This window comes from Arvicanthis niloticus, chromosome 3 (assembly GCF_011762505.2).
Source record: "Arvicanthis niloticus isolate mArvNil1 chromosome 3, mArvNil1.pat.X, whole genome shotgun sequence".
In the NCBI taxonomy this organism is placed as follows: domain Eukaryota; kingdom Metazoa; phylum Chordata; class Mammalia; order Rodentia; family Muridae; genus Arvicanthis; species Arvicanthis niloticus.
The window spans coordinates 957,693-977,676 of record NC_047660.1 but is presented as its reverse complement, the minus strand read 5'-3'; the positions used below and the strand labels follow the sequence as shown (position 1 = coordinate 977,676).

Genomic DNA, 19,984 nt, shown 5'->3' with positions numbered 1-19,984 from the left:
CAAGGGTGGGAGAACCACTATACATTGAGGGTGGGGATGAAAAGTTGTCAGGTCACTGTGAAACAGCATAGAGACTCCTCAGCAGGGTAAAACTAGAATTACCTACAGCCAAATCATAGGACTCCTGGGACTATAAACAAAGGACTCTAAATGAGTAGTGACAATTGCACAACCATCTTTATTGCAGTATTTAACACAGTAGCCAAGCCACGGAATCAACCTAAATGTCTGTTAACAGACCAATGGCTAAAGAAAATGTGTTGTGCACACAATGAGATTTTTATTCTGCTATAAAGATAAATGAAACATACTTGCTAGATAATAACAGGAGATCATCATATTAAGCCAAGTAAGCCAGACCCAGAGATTAATATTTTATTTCTCTCATTTTTGGACCCCAGAATATTTATAGATACATTAAACCATATATATGCACATAATATATTCATATGCATGTATATAGCATGAAAGCAAAAGCCAAAGAGAAGGAAGAAGGACAGTTTGTGGGAAAGGAGGAGTAGAAAAGGGCTGTGAGGTGAGTATGGGCAGAGAATATGATATATTAGAAACTGTTCTTAAGAAACTCATCACTACACACAATAAATATATGCCACAGAAATATTACTACAGCCTAATTATGACTAGAGATAATGTAGCCCTTGCTATCTGTATGATACAGAGCTTTAGTATTTTATAATTAACTCATTTGTGTTTTAATTTCCAATTTTTATCTATTCCTTCTCTGTGCAGTTCTCACTTTTCCATTTTCTTTACTCCTTCACCTGGAATGTTCATTCCTAGTGTCCTTTTAGGGCCCAGAGCTCTCAGAGGCCACTGGATTTCCAAGCCACATTTTCTCTCATTCATAATACTGTTAGCTACCAACAATATTTCAAAGTATCCATTCCATAAGGCTAAAATTATGTTTGTAAGGAGTCTGTACTCAAAACTTTACTGAAGATAGCAACTGTAACTGCCTCAAAGTCATTTTTCTCTTTATTTAACTGATTTCCTGATATTCATATACTTCAATCTCACTGTTTTGAGTAGCCTTGTGTGCATCTTTTTTTGAACCTGTAAGAAAACTGTTCTTTAATATTTTTCAGAATTATCCAGTTTTTAGAATTTTATTTTACTGTTTATTGATAACTTGGAATAGAGAATATCAAGTCGGTCTGAAATTTGCACACATATAATTTTTTTTAAAAAAAGCAAACACTTGATCAGAATGCTGATGTGCTCTTACCCTTCTCGTTTTCAAATTCAGTCTTCACCAAGCTATATGTAGACGTTGGCTCTGCTTTATTTATTTTTCCTGGCACATGACCGCCTATTTTGATCTGTGTATTTGGATACGTTTTTATCTAAAAGGGGAAAACGATCTTATTTCACTCTGAAACATGGCTGTGTTCCATCTGTGCTGTTTTCTTGGTCATGAAGAGCATGTGTGTATGTCTTTGTTGGCCATCTTCCAGACATGCCATCCTCTCTGCAGACAAAGTGTTCCTTTCATCTCTTTCCTTTGCATAATTGGATATAATTTTCCCTCTTGATCTCCCCATAAATGACTTCTTTGGCTACAGGGTTCTTGCCTTTTGTATTTCTAATCTTTCTTTGCTATGTCCCTGGAGCTCTGCACCTGCTCCTCTTCTGAACTAACTAGTTTAGTCCCTGACATATGAGCATATTCCCTTGGGTATAGCTCTACTTGTCCTGGGACCTGCTGGGGAAGCTGCTTTAGAAGTGAAATATTTGTCTCACTAACATCCAGTGCCCAGTGTTAGCCATCACCATCCTAACATTAGGAGGTTATCCTAAAATTTCTTTTTCTTAGGTTTGTACAGCCCTCCTAGAGAGAGCTGTAAACTGCAATATATTTTGGGGTTCAACCCAAAAGGTTTTATTTCTAAGGTCCAGAATCTATGTTCTTCTTCTTCCTCAACTTGTGAGTACAGAGTTTTAACTAATATTCCTTTGATCACTTATTTGAAGTTTATGTAAAAAAGGAAAAAGCAAAACAAAATTAGAATAAGCACCACCCCTATTTTGCCTAAAAATTCTTGGATTTATTTAATATTTTTTCAGCTTTCAATTTTTAGAGTTTCCAACCTCAGTTCCAACCTCAGCTTCAACCTCAGTTTCAAGGTTCAATTTTGTTACTTGGTTTTCGGGAGAATTTCTTACAAGTCTAAATAGTACAAAAGTCATAAGGTCAAGTTATTATTTATTTTCAGAGGGAAGGTCACTCACACATGGCAGATTTATACCTAAAGCATGGAATGTAGTATATGTATACATATTATATATCTATTAAAAATTATATTTTATGGGGTTGAAGTGATAACTCAGAAGTTAAGAACACTTACAGTCCTTACAGTGGATCTAGGCTCAGTTCCCAACACTCATATGCTTCATAATCTTTTCTTACTCTAATTCCAGAATATCTGACATTCCCTGGCCTCCACAAATACCTGCATACATGTGGGGCACATAAATTCACGAAGTCACACACACATCACTATGAAGTTAATTTATTAAAAATGAAATTAAACTTTATATATGTCTTTGGATAAATATGCATATGCCCATAAAGCTTATGTGCTTCTTCTGAAGAACATAATTGTTAATTTTTCAGAAAATAAAAACACTTAAGATAGCAACTGATTAATGTATCATTACATCTTATCAAGACATTTTTTATAGCGGTGAAAAAGAAGAAGCAACAAGTATCCAATGACAGATGTAACAGTTTATCAAGTGAGGCCATGCTTGTTGGGGATAGTGCTATATAGTCTTACAAAGTTGTAAAGTAAGCAAACCATACAAAAACACTTCAAATGTTTAAAATAAATTGTATGTAGAACCAATGGCATAAAGACTGATTAACATTATCACCACAGTTATGTAAAAGTTCTGAACTTAACAAGGCTACTAAAAATGTGGACATTGTAATCATTTGTATTAGCATGTTTAAAAAACTACATGGGTATCTCTTTTCCCTACCCTTTGATTGTCTCTATCTCTTTTATTGTTTAAAATAAAAAACCTATTTAGTTTCACTAACACGGCTGCCTAAACATAAGCTGGACAAGGACAGCAGCAACCAATATACTATTGTAAACAGTACACAAAGAACTATAGGAATGTCCACTATAGGAATGCTAAGAGCAGGAGAGATGGTCTTGCACAGGAAAGAGCACACCAATTGGTTAACCAATACCAAATGGTCAGACTAAAAACATACACATAAGTAACATTATATAGACTGAATTGGTTATAGTTGGCTATACATATGAATGTGCATTTGCATACATGTATAATAATGAAATAACAGGCCATAAATTTGAAAGATAGCAAGGAGGAGTATATGGGAGGAACTGGAAAGAGAAAAAGGGAAGAAAGAAATGATGTAATTGTAATATCAAAAGTATACATGAAATACTTTAGAAGATAACAAATATTCAAAATATTAAAATGTCTGTAAAGGAAAATCTCTGAAGGTACAAACCTTCTTGGGACAGCCATGACACAGATGAGACTCATATGACTGGATAGGCATTCATGTTCTAAAGCAGATACCATTTGGGAGGAAGGATAATTTACAGCCTCTTGAAGCATAAGAGCATCATTTCCAGACTCAAATGAGAATGGAGTGCTTCTCACTGCTTGATGAAGCACACATGAAAATGGGTATTTTCCTGATAGATTTTTAGGGGCTAGGCCCATTTCTTTACTTTATAGAACATTCAGATCCTAGTTCAATATCTGGCTTATGTTAGACTATCATGGCTGAGACTGAACTTTCCCTTACACCTTGAGATCTACATGTGACTTGTTTTCCATGCAGGCATATAAACCTGAAATTATCTTAGCACCACTGATGAATAATAAAATGAAATAAATATGTTTTTTCACAGATACACACAGACATATACAGTCACTATGTGGGTAAGAGAAAAAAAAAACAACTGTAACACATTGCTATCTACAAAGGAAAAGAAAACACTATATAACCTTTAGATCACTGAACTGTAAGCAAATGATTCTGAGTAGATTTTCTTCTTTTAAATGTGCATTTTTTTCCTCTTGAATTTCCTTGCAAGTCATACCCAAAGTTATAACTATATTGTTAACCATTTCACAAATCATGGATTTGTTTTATAGTACTTCTAATACCGTTCTTTCCAATGACAGTACACTACTACTCACCTATGGGCAGGTAAGAGAAGCCAATTACCCTTCACACATTTTAGCTATTTGGCAAAGCTCAAGTTTTCCTCTTTCTTTATATGGTTTTATCAAATGGCTGGGTCAAAATTATATCAGAGGAGATTGGAATGCCCAACATAAAACAGCACAGAACCAAACAATTCAAAAATCAATTTCTGAGGTTGTAGAGATTTAAGAAAGCATAGCTCTTATTTGGATTGTTGGACAATCTGGTTGTAAAAAGCCACTCCTGCTGTTTAGAAGCTGCCACAGTCCCTGCTCCTCTCCCAGGTAACAAAGACACAGCAGAAGCTATGAAACAAGGAATCAATAAATTAAAAACAAAAGCAAAAGCAGCTACCTGTTAATTTTTGATCCCATGTGAGAGACTAAGGACTACAGAAAAAATAAAGCCACAAAGGGGCCTTACTTCCCGTTTCCCACAGGGGAAATTGGGGAAATCTTCCAAAGCTCTTGTGTGTGTGTGTGTGTGTGTGTGTGTGTGTGTGTGTATTCACACATCCTTCACAATACAGTCCTTGGAAATTTGAGCCCAAAGCTGATTTTTTTTTTTTTTTCTAGTAAAGAACATAGCATCCAGGTTCAGGGACATTATGTTGTCTCAAAGGAACATTTAAGTCAGAGAAAACTAACCCCTAGGTCACAGTTCTGGACCTATTTCCTGACTCCAGCCAGGCCTTCCAAACTGGGCTCTTAAAGGTTCAAAGGCAAAAAGGAGTTGCTTTGGCAAGACAAAACTTTGCTTGCTGATGAGGGTCACTCTAATGACAGCTGCTCAACCAGGACAATTAATAAAATGAGAGCAAATTAGCAAACAGCAATCCGCAGGATCATGGGGTGGGGCAAGGCCCAGAAGGCCTTCGCAAAAGCTGATGGAGCAGAGATTCTCCCCAAACCCTCCTCCCAGTTGTGGGTCGACCCTGGTTTAGGCCAGAGGCAATCAAGGTTAGCAGCAATCAAGGCCAGCATAGTGGTGGTCTGGATGCACATCAGCCCCACCCCCAGCCACCTGCTTTCCCCCACCTCCAGCACCTGCTGGATGCCAACGCTGGGCAGGCCCCATCCAGCGGCCCAGGACTTCCTAAGGCCGGCCTGGGAGCAGTTTGCATGGGGGACCAGAGGGCGCACAGTGGCGCACAGTGGCTCCCAGAATCCCTTCCCTGCGCGCCCCAGCCTGAGCTGTCTGCCACCTCCCGGGTTCCCAGACCTTGCCCAGACAGGGCCCCAGCGAAGGGCGAGCGAGATGCCTCCCGGCCTCTGGTGCAAGACGCGGTGCCCGCCGCGCCGCAGCCTCCAGGGCCAGCGGCCATAACCAACCTGTAACCGCGGCGCGCGGAATGGTCGTGGTGCTGGGGCTGCAGCAGCGGCGGCTGGCGGGATCCGTGCGGGGCGCGCCGGCCTGAGCGGGCGGGGACGCCGCCCCTTACCTATGGCGGCTCAGTGAGCTCTATGCTGGTTCTGCACTAGCAGCTGCTGCTCGGGCGAGGGGCACAAGGAGAACTGCGGGAGTCCTGGCCTTGCGTTTATTCGTTTGCCTTTTGCAGTTGGCTTTGCGGCGCGAGCTACAGAGGATGCTCAAGGTAGCGCCGCAGCAGCTGGTGGCCAGTGCCGGGGTCGGTACTTGCAGGTGGCTTCCCTCTCTTCTCTAGCAGCCAGTTTCAGCAACAGCTGGGCAGTCTTCTCAGGCTGTTCTAGGGGCTCCTGCTTCTAGGCCTGCAAGCCCAGAATGTGCTATTTTATGCAGTGGTGTCTTAAGGGTGTGCTCCTAAGTATGAAATTGCTAAATAATAAATACATCAGTAACATTTTCAGTCTTTAAAATATATTGTCATGTACATAGAGGCTAAAGTGTGTTCATTGTTAACCCCATACCCTATTTGCAGCACCCAGGGTAGGCTGAAGCTGGATTCTTGTAGGGAATCCAGTAGAGTAAGTGTAGGGACATTTTGAATCTCAACTACCATGTTCAGACCCAGGAAACAAGGTCCACTGCGTTCTTACTCCTAAAGGTTTACTTGCAGGCAATCAGCCTTAGCAGTCATGCAGGAGTTCCCAACCTATGATTTCACTATCACATAGACACAAAGTATGCCTTTTGCAGTCAGTTTGAAGCACTAAGGATCAGATGAAGCTTCCTCTAAAAGAAAGCTTAAGTGAAAAAACAACTGCCTATCACAAAATATTGTATCCCTAGCAACCCAAGTAAAATATCTCTCTCTCTCTCTCTCTCTCTCTCTCTCTCTCTCTCTCTCTCTCTCTCTCTCTCTCTTTCACACACACACACACACACACGCATTTTCTAGCCTTATATATTTTAATTGCCACCTTTACAAGCAAGCCAATCTTCACAATCCTATTAGGTTGTTTGTGGAGTGTTTGTTTCTGTTGTTGTTTGGTGGGTTTTTGCTGGTGTTTCCTTAAAGGTGCATGTTAATAATCAGTGCTTCACAATATGTAGAAATGTGAGATTGTTTTTCCATCAAATTTCTAGAAACTTCAGAATAACCAACTATATAAAAAGCTATAATTTAGACAAAGGATTAAAACACTTTCATAATAAAATTAAAAATAATTTCAATACTGGTAACTCCACAACTAATTTACTTTAACTTTTTTACTGGTTCATTTCATCATCCCTGTCCCTGCTTCTCCCCACTTTTTTAAACCTAAATAGTACTTTATTGATAGTGTTAAAATACATACTGGTATATTACTCTTTACAATTATAAGTTAGAATTCTAGAAAAAACATGCTAATGAAACATTTTAACACCAAGATTTTGATAAAAAAAAATTGAACAGCATTTTTTTCAGTAGTGGTTTTCACCTACTCAGAAATACTCTACATCAGACAGACACTTCAGACCCTGCTCTGTCAGTAATTGTCATATCTCCACTGACAAATCTGACTCCTGTTTAGGAGCTACCCACAGTCCCACAGATGATGCATTCTTTAAGAGTTCATGGGATTCAAGCAAAGTCAATGGGACTCAGGAATGTAGGAGAAACTCAACACACCCATTCTGGAATCTAGGAATTCATTCTATAAAAAAAGAAACCCTCGTTATGGACTGCTATTCCAAATGCCTTACTAATCCACTCTACCTCCTCATTATTCCTTTAATTTTCTTTCAGTCAAAATGGAAAAACATGAACAAATGTCTTCTTCAGAATTGCTCTTCTGTGAGTTCATATGATTCACAGATTTTTTTTCCTTGTAACACAACTTGTTTTTGACAAATTAATTCCAATTTCTAACATTAGAATACTTTGAGATTTTCAGTTTATTGTACAGTGTTGAGCATCTGATCAGGACTTATCTGTAACCCAGATAGTAAGAAGCAGCTGGGGAAACCCATGTATCCTTTTTATAGGCATGTACAGTCGCTACATGCATGTACAGTCGCTACAGTTTGCCTCTTCTTGCTTCAGCTCCTGGTCCTAGAAAGAGAAGTTTCTATGGGTGAGATATAGCATTGAATCTGTATTAGACAGTGTGAGATGAAAGGAGAAACAGCATAGATTCAGGGAGTTGTGAAGCAGAGCAGGAGAAGCCAAGGCAATGTGCAACTTATACTGAAATCTATGGCTTTCACAAAGTTGTACTCATAGCCTAAACAGTGTGTAGGAATGACAAGACAGGAAGAATTGATGCAAACAGGAGGCTTGCTTCTTAATAACTCATTTGTTCCTGCTGTTTATATCCACCAAACACTGTTATTCTCTTTGAAGTACTAAGAGAATTACTAAGAAAACAATAACCACGGTAAAAGAGAAAGTTTGGGATCCTTGGGAGGGATGCTGTGTGAGTTATGGAAACATGACCACACAATTCTATTGGAAAAGAATTCTAGTACAGTACAGTTCAATTAGATGTGATTTATAGGCATCTTATGCTTAGGTAATTGCTTAAGGATCTTCAAATGGCTCTTTTCAGAAATGGTCTAAATCAGTACACACTTATTTGTGTGATATGATTTCAAGACCTACTTGCCTTTGGTTATTGATAGGATGATTTGTCTATTAGAGATTGGGCATATGAAAATAAAAATTAAATAGATCCACTTAAAACTCACTGATATGGGTTTTTAAATACAGAAGTTAGTCTAGGCAGAAAGATTTCTAAATGAACATGGCCTAGAGAAGCTAAAACAATGTACAGCGGGACTCATAACTGCTGGAGCAAGGGGAGAGACATGTAGACACATTGCTTAGTTGTGTGGTCCCAGTGATCAAGGTCTATGTTGGACGTTTAGGAAATCATTATGAAGAGTTTCTGCGGGAAAAACATTTCTAGTTAGTGGTCGTGCTGGTTAGTTGTAACTGTGAACATCTTAAAGTCACATTCAAAGAGAATCTTAATGAGAAATATCTCCGACAGTTGAGTTTGTGGGCATATCTGTGGGGGTTTCTTGACTGTTCATTGAGGTAGGATGATCCCCTCAGAATGTAGGTGTTTACATATATTTTATATTTTACTATTTTATTGTATTGTTATACCTCTTACCTTCCTTTCCAACTCTTATTCCACTCTAATCTCTTCCAACCCCATAAAACTAGATAGGAGAAAAAGAAGTTTAGTGGGGAAGGGAACATAGACCTCTTTAGACTACTTCCTCCTGGTCAGAGGCATGGAATTTCCTGGGGCCAGTCCAATCTTCCTTGTCAGTATATTCAACTACTTCTTGTTGTCTCTTTTCTCAGGAACACTTGACAAACTGCAACCACAACAACTAGGAACAAAAAGAAGAAGAAGAAGAAGCATTCTCAGAGTTCCCATGCTTCTCTCAGAGCTCTGGCATTTATACCTTCTCCAGAGTCCTCAGAATTAAAGTATCTGCAGCTGGCAAAGAGCATGTCCCTGCTGGTGCATGAGACAAATCATAATCATGTGCTGTGAACCAGCTGTGTATTCCACACCTGAAGTGGGAGTTTCCTGTTGTGTCATGTGATACATTCTCACGTCACATTTTGCTGATGCAAGATTTGTGAAAGGACAGGCAATGTTTGGAGAGAGTATAAATAAAACTCAATGGACAGTGACAAGATGCTTGCATTGCTAGCCTTGCAAAGCTTCATTAGTCTTGTGTCATTGATTTTCACTTTGTTGAGAGAGGGACAGCAGAGAACTCCTGGTGTTCCAGCTGGTCCTGGTCACTCTTGCTGACTCATGACAATTTATTGGAGGCCTGGCAGTTTCTTCTGTCATTCACTGCTGATCTGTTTGGTGACACTTTTGAATGGGACTGTTGGTATCCTGACAAACAGATTGGAATCGCCCCAAAGAATTACTTCTAAACAGGGCCATATCCCCTTGTCCTATTTACCATCTTTCTCCCTTACCTTTGGATGGTAGGCTACAAGGGGCAGGGGCAGGGGGTCAAAGAGTTTGAGAACCCTTATTAAAGTAGGTTTGGAAAAATCTAAACCTACACACATCTGGGATTAAAATAAAAACATATTCACATAACAACTGGGTTTTATAGAAAACCAGTTCTCACTACATGTAGGTGTCACCATTTCATGGGCTGGGACAGGAAGTCTGGAAGAATGTAAAAAGTCAGCTGATCATGAGCAGCAGCAGCAGAAAGAAGAGGAGGAGGAGGGGGAGGGAAGAGGAAGAGGAGGAAGAAGAGGAAGAAGAAGAGGAGGAGGAGGGGGAGGGGAGGGTGGCATGAATGAACTCATTTCTTTCTGCCTTTGACTATGGATGCAATATGATTGACTCTCTTGCAGTAATCTGTAATCTTTCTTATCTAAGTTGCTTTGATCAGGATATTTTATCACAGCAACAAAAATGAAACTGTAAGGCCCCCATGAAAGAGGACCTCACCCAAGCCTCAGGAATTCACAGCCACCCATTAACTCACAAGACACCGAACTTGATGTAATCAGCAAGAGGTATATTTCTATCAACATGTTGAGGTCAAGACCTGTATCCTGTATGGGGTCTGACCCTGGGGCTTTGGAGACAGAGAGAACTTAAAGCCAAAAACCACAACTCGGGGGGGACAAACCACAACCCAGGGGGAGTGAAGGAGGGTTGTTGGAGAGTACCTGTGGAAAGTCCCAGCCCATTATTCAGTTTGTGACAGGGTACAAGGAACAGCCATGGAGAACATTTTGTATGGGCTATTCTCTAAAAGCCTGTATGTAATCAGCCATCTATCTATTGTGTGGTCAGCCAAGTTTCTGAAACACAGAGCTCACGACCAAGCTGACCTGCACTCTTGGTTCTGCCCTGCCTGTTAGGAGATTTTGAAATTTTTTAACCCTTTCAAAACTAGAACCAATGAAACTAGAACTAGTCTTCCTTTGTCCTGAATGTTCTGGAGACCTCAAATAGCTCCTTACCGTTTTATGGGTTCATATCTCTAAACATTTATTAATAAGTTAAATACTGCAAAGTTTTTTAAACTTTTTTTTATTACTTTTATTTTTTACAGTGCAGTCATTATCCTTCTATTGGTCAGCCTTCTCACAGTTCTTCATCCCATTTGTCGTCCCCCATCTCCAAGAGGATGTCCCCATTCCCCCACTAGACCTCCCCATTCTCTGGGGCCTCAAGTCTCTCAAGGGTTAGATGTGTCTTCTCCCACTGAGGCCAGACTATGCAGTCTTCCGCTGTATATGTGTCAGGGCATCAGACCAGCTTTTGTGTGCTTCCTGATTGGTGGCTCAGTGTCTGAAAGTTGTCAGGGGTCCAGGTTAGTTGAGACTTCTAGTCTTCCTATGGGATCACCTTCCTCCTCAGCTTCTTCCTGCCTTTCCCCAATTCAACCACAGGGGTCCCCAACTTTAGTCCAATGGTTGGGTACAAGTATCTGCAGCTGACTCTTTCAACTGCTTGTTGGGCTTCTCAGAGGACAGCCATGCTAGAAATCCTGTCTTCAAGCACGCCAGTAACAGTGTCAGGCCTTGAAGCCTCCCTTTGAGATGAATCCCAAGTTGGGCCTGTCATTGGACCACTTTTCCCTCAGTCTTTTCTCCATTTTTGCCCCTGTAGTTCTTTTAGACAGAAACAATTTTGAGTTTTTTTTTTTTTTTTTTTTTTTTTTTACTGTGGGATGGCAGCACCATCCCTCCACTTGATACTCTGTCATTCTCCCTCTCCCCACTGTTAGATATTTCATCTAAGGTCCCTCTCTCTGAGTCCTGAGAGTGTCTCACCTTCCAGGTCTCTGGTACTTTCTAGAGGGTAACCCAACTTCCACCCCAGAGGTTGCATATTTCCATTCATTCTGCTAGCCCTCAGGGCTTTTATCCTGTCTTCCCCACACCCATACCTGATCATGTTCCCCTTTTCCCCTTCCCCTTTCCTCTCCCACCCAGGTTCCTCCCTCCCTCTGTCTTCCATGATTGTTTTCTTCTCTCTCCCAAGTGGAATTGAAGCATCCTCACTTGGACTCTTCTGCTTGTTAACCTTCTTGAGTTTTGTGGATTGTATACTAGGTATTCTGTACTTTTTGGCTAATATTCATTTATTAATAAGTACATACCATGTATGTTCTTTTGGGTCTGAATTACCTCACTCAGGATGATATTTTCTAGTTCTATCCATTTGCCTGCAAAACTCATGATGCCCTCATTATTAATAGCTTAATAGTATCCCATTGTGTAAATGTACCATGTTTTCTGTATCCATTCTTTTGTTGAGGGGACATCTGGGTTGTTTCTAGCTTCTGGACATCACAGATAAGGCCACTATGAACACTGTAGAGCACATGCCCCTGTGACATGTTAGGGTATCTTTTGAAGACATCTTATATCATATAGTTTCCTTTGTCAGAATTTCCTAGTAGGCTATCACCTAAGGTATCTTAAGTGTTACAATCAAGATTCTGACAAGAAACATCTAGAATGAGATTGTAATGGAGGAATATCTCTAAATTAAATAACCATCCTTAGAGCAAGCCTGTCCCATTTCCACAAGCAGACCTTCTGAACAGGCCCCAGTAGGCTTTCTACTCCCTTTCTTCCCTCTCTGCAAGTCTCACGTATCTGCATCATTATAATGGTACCGGATGAGTTCTAGAATCAGACAGATTTCACTATGGCTTCTGACTGACAGAGGTTTATGGAGTCTAGTGGAAGGCCCAGGGCAGCTTTTCTAATCCCCTCCCCTGAGAGGAACACAGTCATCTGTTAAATATCATATATCTGTGAGTAATCAGAAAAAGGACACTCAAACATAATGTAGTGGCAAAGAGAAATCAAGTGTTACCTTGATTTGAACTACACAATATGTATAGATGTATGGATATATTAAAATATTGTGCTGTACTCATAGACATATAAACATTTTATTTGCCAGTAAAAAGGTCTTTAAAATGCTTCAACAGAAACAAAACAAACAAAATCTTGACCTTTTTAACACTGGAAAAATAAGTTTACAAAGTCCTTGAACATGTTTTCAATATCCTAAACTGATTATTTTATTCTAAGCAATGTGTGTGTTGATGTTCTTATAGACTTGGCTAATCAAAATATATTGAGATGTTGAAAATTCCTTTCATATTAGTGATACAGTGTGTATTTAAAAGCAAAACCCATGATTTGTATACTATGTAATTAAATAAAATGTTTGCAACTCAGTGATATTCATATTCTTAATTTTTTAAATTAAGAATTAAGCCTTTTACAATAAAAGAGAATAGTAAATAGCATTTGAAAGTCAAGTGTGTTATGTTGTGTCTGGGTTTTACTCTGTCACTGAAGCACTATTTTGACCACATATCTATGGAAAGGTTCTCATGTTTGCTAAGCCCCAAATGGCTGATTTGTTTTCAGTGATATTTGTTTCATGTTAAACTTTGGTCCTCAAGGAATACAGATAGACAACTAGAGAAAACAAGCTTAAAAAGAGTTTATTTCACTATTACCAACAAGCACTTAAATGGATCAAACCATGATATTATGCCTTTTATCTTCAAAGTAAAATCTTTTGATTAGGTGATTAAGAATAATTATCAGGTACATTGATGTGTGTGAAGTCATCTGAAGCAAAATGTTTGTTAATTATGAGACACAGTTTTAGAATAGGCTGTCTATCTATATCATTTTTCAACCTGTCTATGCCTTAGCTACTTCTCTGTAGACCTTAAAATCTGTAGTGAGAATTTCAGTTTCCTTAAAATCATAGAAATTCTTTGGTAATTTGTTCGTGTTTAAATCTCAGGTGTGGGTTATGGGGCTGCTTCAGATTGCCCACAGCAGCTGACTATGATTTGTTTCGGGCTCTGGCAGAGGCATGGTTTTGCCAGCTACAGGTAGCTTCTGACAGCATATTCTTGCAGGGGATTCTTGAAGAGGTGTAAAGGAGACTGCTCCTGCTCCTCATCCTCCTCCTGCTGCTGCTCCTCCTGCTGCTGCTGCTCCTGCTGCTCCTCCTGCTGCTCCTGCTGCTCCTGCTGTTCCTGCTGCTTCTCCTGCTCCTCTTGTTTCTCCTGCTGTTCCTGCTGCTCCTGCTGCTTCTCCTGTTCCTCCTGTTTCTCCTCTTGCTGCTCCTACTTCTCCTCCTGCTGCTCCTGCTCCTCCTGCTACTTCTCCTGCTCCTCCTGCTGCTCCTGCTCCTCCTGCTGCCCCTCCTGCTGCTTCTCCTGCTCCTCCTGCTGCTTCTCCTGCTCCTCCTGCTCCTCCTGCTGCTCCTTCTGCTGCTCCTGCTTCTCTGCTGTTCCTGCTGCTCCTGCTGCTCCTGCTGCTCCTCCTGCTCCTGCTGCTTCTCCTGCTCCTCTTGTTTCTCCTGCTGTTCCTGCTGCTCCTGCTTCTCCTGCTCCTCCTGCTGCTCCTTCTGCTGCTCCTGCTTCTCTGCTGTTCCTGCTGCTCCTGCTGCTCCTGCTCTTCCTGCTACTTCTCCTGCTCCTCCTGCTGCTCCTCCTGCTGCTTCTTCTGCTGCTCCTTCTGCTGCTCCTGCTTCTCTGCTGCTCCTGCTGCTCCTGCTGCTCCTGCTGCTCCTGCTGCTCCTGCTGCTCCTGCTGCTTCTCCTGTTCCTTCTGTTTCTCCTCTTGCTGCTCCTACTTCTCCTCCTGCTGCTCCTGCTCCTCTTGCTACTTCTCCTGCTCCTCCTGCTGCTCCTGCTCCTCCCGCTGCTCCTCCTGCTGCTTCTCCTGCTCCTCCTGCTGCTCCTTCTGCTGCTCCTTCTTCTGCTCCTGCTTCTCTGCTGTTCCTGCTGCTCCTGCTGCTCCTGCTGCTCCTGCTGCTCCTGCTGCTCCTGCTGCTCCTGCTGCTCCTGCTGCTCCTGCTGCTCCTGCTGCTCCTGCTGCTCCTGCTGCTCCTGCTGCTCCTGTTGCTGCTTCTCCTGTTCCTCCTGTTTCTCCAGCTGCTCTTGCTTCTCCTCCTGCTGCTCCTGATGCTTCTGCTCCTGGAAGTTGCTGTTTGCTGGTTGTTGGTTGCTTGTTTGCTTGTTGGAGATAGCCTGATGATGAAGATAAATCAGCAGGAAGTAGTCTAATGATTTTGAAGCCTCCTTTTCCCCCTAGCCTTCTTTCTCTCCTATCTAGTATTGGGGGCAGGGATGGAGGTGGTAGAAAAGGGAACACACAAAGTAGCCAAGAAAGTCCAGCTACAAGAATCTTCATCATAAAACCTGAAATTGAGACATCTTAACATTTGTTTCTTTTGATTCTTTGAAATGTAATAAAAGAACACCTAGACCACTATTTGATGCTCTGGAGCATGGGGCAAGCCTCTGCACAGTTATGTCCTGATACTGAAGCCCAAGTGAAGGTTTTAAGCATTTGCAGTCAAGTTTTATCAAACTATTCACTATACTTCCAAGTGAAGAGTTAGTGGAGGTCAGATAAGGAGAGGCCTTTTTCACACTAGAACCTGCAGTTACTTAGAGCAGGTAGAGTTCTGATGGGAAATGGGATCTGATCCTTGTCCTCAAGAGTCTCCTAAATCTTGTTTTCAAGAGTCTATCTACTTCTTTCTCTCTTCCTTTTTTTTTAAATAAAGAATGTTGGAGAGACCAATGGGATGACTTAGTGATAAAGCACTTGTTACTCAAATGTTAGGAATGGAGTTTAGACTGCCAGAATCTATACATTCCCATTTCTCAGGAAGTGAACATAGAAGATTCCTGGGGAAAGTGGCCTAGTTAGACAGCAGCTCTGGGTTCAAGTGGAGGGCCTTGCTTCACTATATAAAGGTGAAAATTGATCAAAAAATATTACCCAAGTCAACCTTTGGCCCCTAAGATACATGTGTATATGTGTCTGCCTCCATATTCATGCACAAACTCATATACAAACACACCCATACCAAACACATACACATGAAAACAAAAGAACACTAGAACACTAGAAACAAGCTAGAGCCATGGTTAGGAAATACCATGTGCTTTTTGTTAAGATGCCAGAAAAGGTGTAAGTTAATGCTATAAAATCTGAGGTGATTTTCATAAGCATTGACTGATACAGGCCTCAACTCTAGTGTTTGTTTCTAGAAAACAATAAACAGCTTCAAATATGCCAACCAACCATACCTAATATGGTTGAGAAATAGTAATTGAGTTATTCTAATCTAAAATTTTGAGATGTACTTACGATAATGAATTGTTGGCATTTGCCATATAACTGAATTGTCCCGGGATCCTGAAAAGCCTTATCCAAATAAATTGATAGTATTTGATTTAGTTAAGCAACATTTTTTTTTTAAAGTTGAAAAAAATCAGGTTTAAAAAAGTCAAAATAGTATTTGACTTAAGTATAAGAAATACTAACTAGGATGGGAATGAGAAAAAATGTTTAGCAATAAAGATAATATTTTGAATACTGAAATGAGTTACTTTATTCAAACCTTATATTAAATAGACTAAATAAATTGAGGTATAGTTGATATGTCTGCTGAATTATTTTGGAGACAGGTGGAGATGTCAGCCATTTATCTTGAGATTCAGAGAAACTTTAGAATTGACAGAGGGTTGAAGGAAACTTGAGGTAGATGAATATGCAATATGATAAGTAAACAGGTACGCAGCACCACTATGGCAGAAGATGTGGCTCTTTGTGGGGTCATTAGATAACTGTTACAATGTATGAAATGTTTTGTAATAAACATGTATAAAGTGGTCAGACCTGACTGCTTGCTCTCTCACTCCTGAAGCTCTTGCTATGGTTACCTCTATGTCTCAACTAGTCTCCCTGCTGCTACTGACCTGTGACTTGCATTCTGTTATGACAAACAGTGAGAATAAATATAATCAATCATTTTAACCTAGCCATGCCTGTTCTTAGAACATAGTAATAATATCCCATCATTCTCAGTCTGTCTTCCTATATTCTACATGTTGTGGCTCCCATAACATCTGGAACACCCTCTCCCCTTGCACCCTGTTTCTTGACTCCTAATGCAGGCCTGGTTATGCTTCTGTCCTTGGGTTATCCAGACACAATAGAGCACTGGACCAGACTGGAAGGAACAAAGCTTATCTGGGCAGATGTGTTCCACAGACTCTTGTTGTAAGTTTGGGAGAAATAGCCTCCAGAGACAATTTTCAGTGAAACAACTCTCCTCTTTATTGGGGATAACAAGGGCTATATAAACCTTGGAGAGTGGGCAGGTGTTTGGGGGTGAGAGTACATTATTGGCTAGTGCCAAGGTGCTCGGAATGCTTCATTTGCATGAAGAGGAATTCTAGGTGTTTTCTGGTTATAGGGAGAGTGGAAGGTTAAGCTGTAATTTGGACACCAGGTTACATGACTAGCTCAGGGTGGCAGAGGTGGTGGATGTAAGGCATGTGTGCCCTGGGACATGCAGGTCCAGAGCAAGGAAAAAAATAGTCTTATTCCTGCTGGTCTCAGGACAAGATTTTCAGGGTAGCATAGGACTTGTGGGAGTGGCCAACAAATGACTGATCAAACTTGAGGCTGATGCCAGGAGAAGCAACCCATGCCTGACAGTGAACCAGTCCAGAGATCTAGGACAGAACCAAACACAACTGGCTAAGAAAAAGGAAGGAAGGAAAGAAAGAAAGAAAGAGACAGAGACAGAGAGAGACAGAGAAAGAAACAAGGAAACAAACTAAGAAACAAAGAACGAGAAAAAAAGTCAATGGTATGATTCTTTACGATATTTTGCTATACTTACAAGTTGGAGCCTAGTCCAGTTCTCATCAGAGAGGCATCATCCAGTAGTTTATGGGAGCAGATTCAGAGACTCACAGCCAAATATTAAGCAGAGCTCACAGAACCCCACAGAAGAGAGAGAGGGAGTATTGTAGGAACCAGAAAGGCTGAGGACACCAAGAGAACATGGCCCACAATAACAAATAAGTAGTTCTCAAAGGGCTCACAGAGACTGAAGTGGCAATCACGGAGCCTGCATGAGTCTGCGCTAGGTCCTTTGCATATATGTTATGGTTGTGTAGCTTGAGATTTTTGTGGAACTCCCACTAGCTTGAGTAGAGATGTCTCTGATTCTTTTGTATGATCTTGAGAACTTTTGCCTCTTTCTGAGTAGTCTCATCCAGTGTTGTTGACATGAGAGTTTGTGGTAGTCTTACTGTAACTTGTTATGGTGTGTTTGGTTGATATCCCTGGGAGGTCTGCTTTTTTTTTTTTTTTTTTTTTGAAACTGTGGTGGAGGAGTGAATCTGGGGGAGAGGGTAAATCTGAGAATTTGGGAGGGTTAGAGGGAGAGAGGCATCCTTCAGGATGTAGTATATGAAAAAAGAATAAAAATAAATAAATAAATAAATAAATAAATAATGAAATACATATGTTTGGTTTAGTAAAATTGAACTATTATGAACATCTTTTGCAATAATAATTAGAAGTATACCTAAAGATAAATATTTTGCTGAACTTGAGTCTGGCATCTAAGTGCTTCTATAAAGAATTTAAGCCAGTTAAAAGTCACCCCAAGAATTATAAGAGAATTGCACATCTCACTGAAGGAAAAAAATAAATAGAATGAAAGACATTATTCTAAGGATTTATCCTCTACTACTTAGTGTTTTTTTTTTTTTTTTAAATAAAATATACTTGAGAACAGGGGTTTCTCTTCTCTAAGTTCATCATTGTATCTCCTGTCTTCAAAGAGAGCCTGTTACTATTACACTCCATATTCATCTTTTAATTATTAAATTTATAAATATGATATTCCCACTGTTGTTTAGTTAAAAAATATGTATGGTTATGGCATTGATAAAAGAATGACCAACTCAACAAAATCCTTTCATGGGCAGGTCAGCAGAAAATGTGAACTAGCTTTATGTCCCATAGGTTGCTGGAATCCAACGATCAATGTACAACACATATAGAAAAATTGATTTGGGTGTCAATGTAAAAGCCGTTGTTGATATCATCATCTTTGAGCCTTTGTATCTTTGGGATAATTTGAGAAAAGTCTCTATAAATAACATATTGTGGTAAAGTATATTTGATATATATTTGGATGGAGCAACTACTATTTTAAATTTTTACATGAAGAAAACAACATCCTTTTATAGAATTATGACATAGTACTGTAAGGCCCTCACGAATGGAGGACCTCACCCAAGCCTCAGGAATTCGCGGCTACCCATTAACTGCAAGACACCAAATTTGATGTAATCAGCAAGAGGCATATTTTAATCAGTATACTGAGGTCAAGACCCATGACCCATGCAGGGGCAGTGGGGTCTGACTTTGGAGACAGAATTTAAAGCCCAAAACCACAACTCAGGGGGGGGGGGGGACCACAACCCAGGGGGAGTAAGGGAGGGCTATTGGAGAGCACCTGTGGAAAGTCCCAGCCCATTATTCAGTTTGTGACAGGGTACAAGGAACAGGCTATTCTCTAAGAGCCTATATGTAATCAGCCATCTATCTTGTGGTCAGCCAAGTTCCTGGTATCCAGGGTGCACAGGCACACTAACTTGAACTCCCAGCTCAAACCCTATTCAATCTATCTTATGGTCAGTTTTTAGTTCCTGGTACCCATAGCGCTTGGTCACGCTGTCCTGAACTCCCAGCTCTGAACTCTTATTTATTTTGTCTTGTAGATAGCTAGTTTCCTAGGACCCAGAACGCAGAACAAGCTGATCTGCACTCTTCACTCCATCTGTGGAAGGTTTTAAAATGTTTAACTCTTTCAGTACTCCTCAGGGATCCTTGTGAGGACAAGTTGGGTGAGGCCTGAATGTCAGTGAGTTCCATGCATGGGTCATCCAGTGTTGGGGGCCGACTTTTAACAGACCTTACGGGGTACATCAGACTTTGTTCTGACATAGGTCCCTCTTACCAACAGGGCTTAGCTATGGCGGCTGCTATGCAAGGAAAATCAGTAAGAGATTTTTTGGCAAGTAAAGACAGAAAGGCATGTTTTAAATGTGGTAAGCCTGGACACTTTGCAAGAGATTGCAAAGTAGAAAATGAGTTAAGCCAGAGACAGCCCAGAAAACAGCCTGGGCTCTGCCCAATTTGCAAATGTGGAAGGCATTGGGCTAGTGATTGTAGGTCTAAACAAGATGCACAAGGTAATACCCTTTCCCATAATCAGGGAAACGGGAACAGGGGCCAGCTCCAGGCCCCGAACCGACGCAAGCCAAAACAGGCTTATGGAGCAGTCAGTGTCCTACCAGCGAACACCAATCCCTTTCTGAACTTAGTCGAGCAACACCAGGAAGCGCAGGACTAGACCTCAGTTCTGCCACCCACACAGTATTAACCCCAGAAATGGGACCTCAGGCCTTACCCACTGGAGTGTTTGGACCGCTTTACCCAAATGTGTTTGGCCTGATAGTGGGAAGAAGCAGTGCTACTATGCAGGGA

At 40.8% G+C, this 19,984-nt stretch overlaps 1 protein-coding gene across 4 annotated transcripts in view; it reads right to left on the bottom strand.

Annotated features, from left to right (window-relative positions):
• Window positions 1-5,818, bottom strand: part of Nalcn (sodium leak channel, non-selective) — a 276,023-nt gene extending 270,205 nt beyond the window's left edge. For 3 of the 4 annotated variants that reach the window (XM_076930522.1, XM_034498721.2, XM_076930523.1), the window contains exon 1: window positions 5,548-5,678. The gene's annotated coding sequence lies outside the window, so the exon portion shown is untranslated. Of the gene's footprint in view, window positions 1-5,547 lie in introns of all 4 variants that reach the window. The other variant, XM_076930524.1, reaches the window with a different exon arrangement.
• Window positions 5,819-19,984: the final 14,166 nt, after the last annotated feature.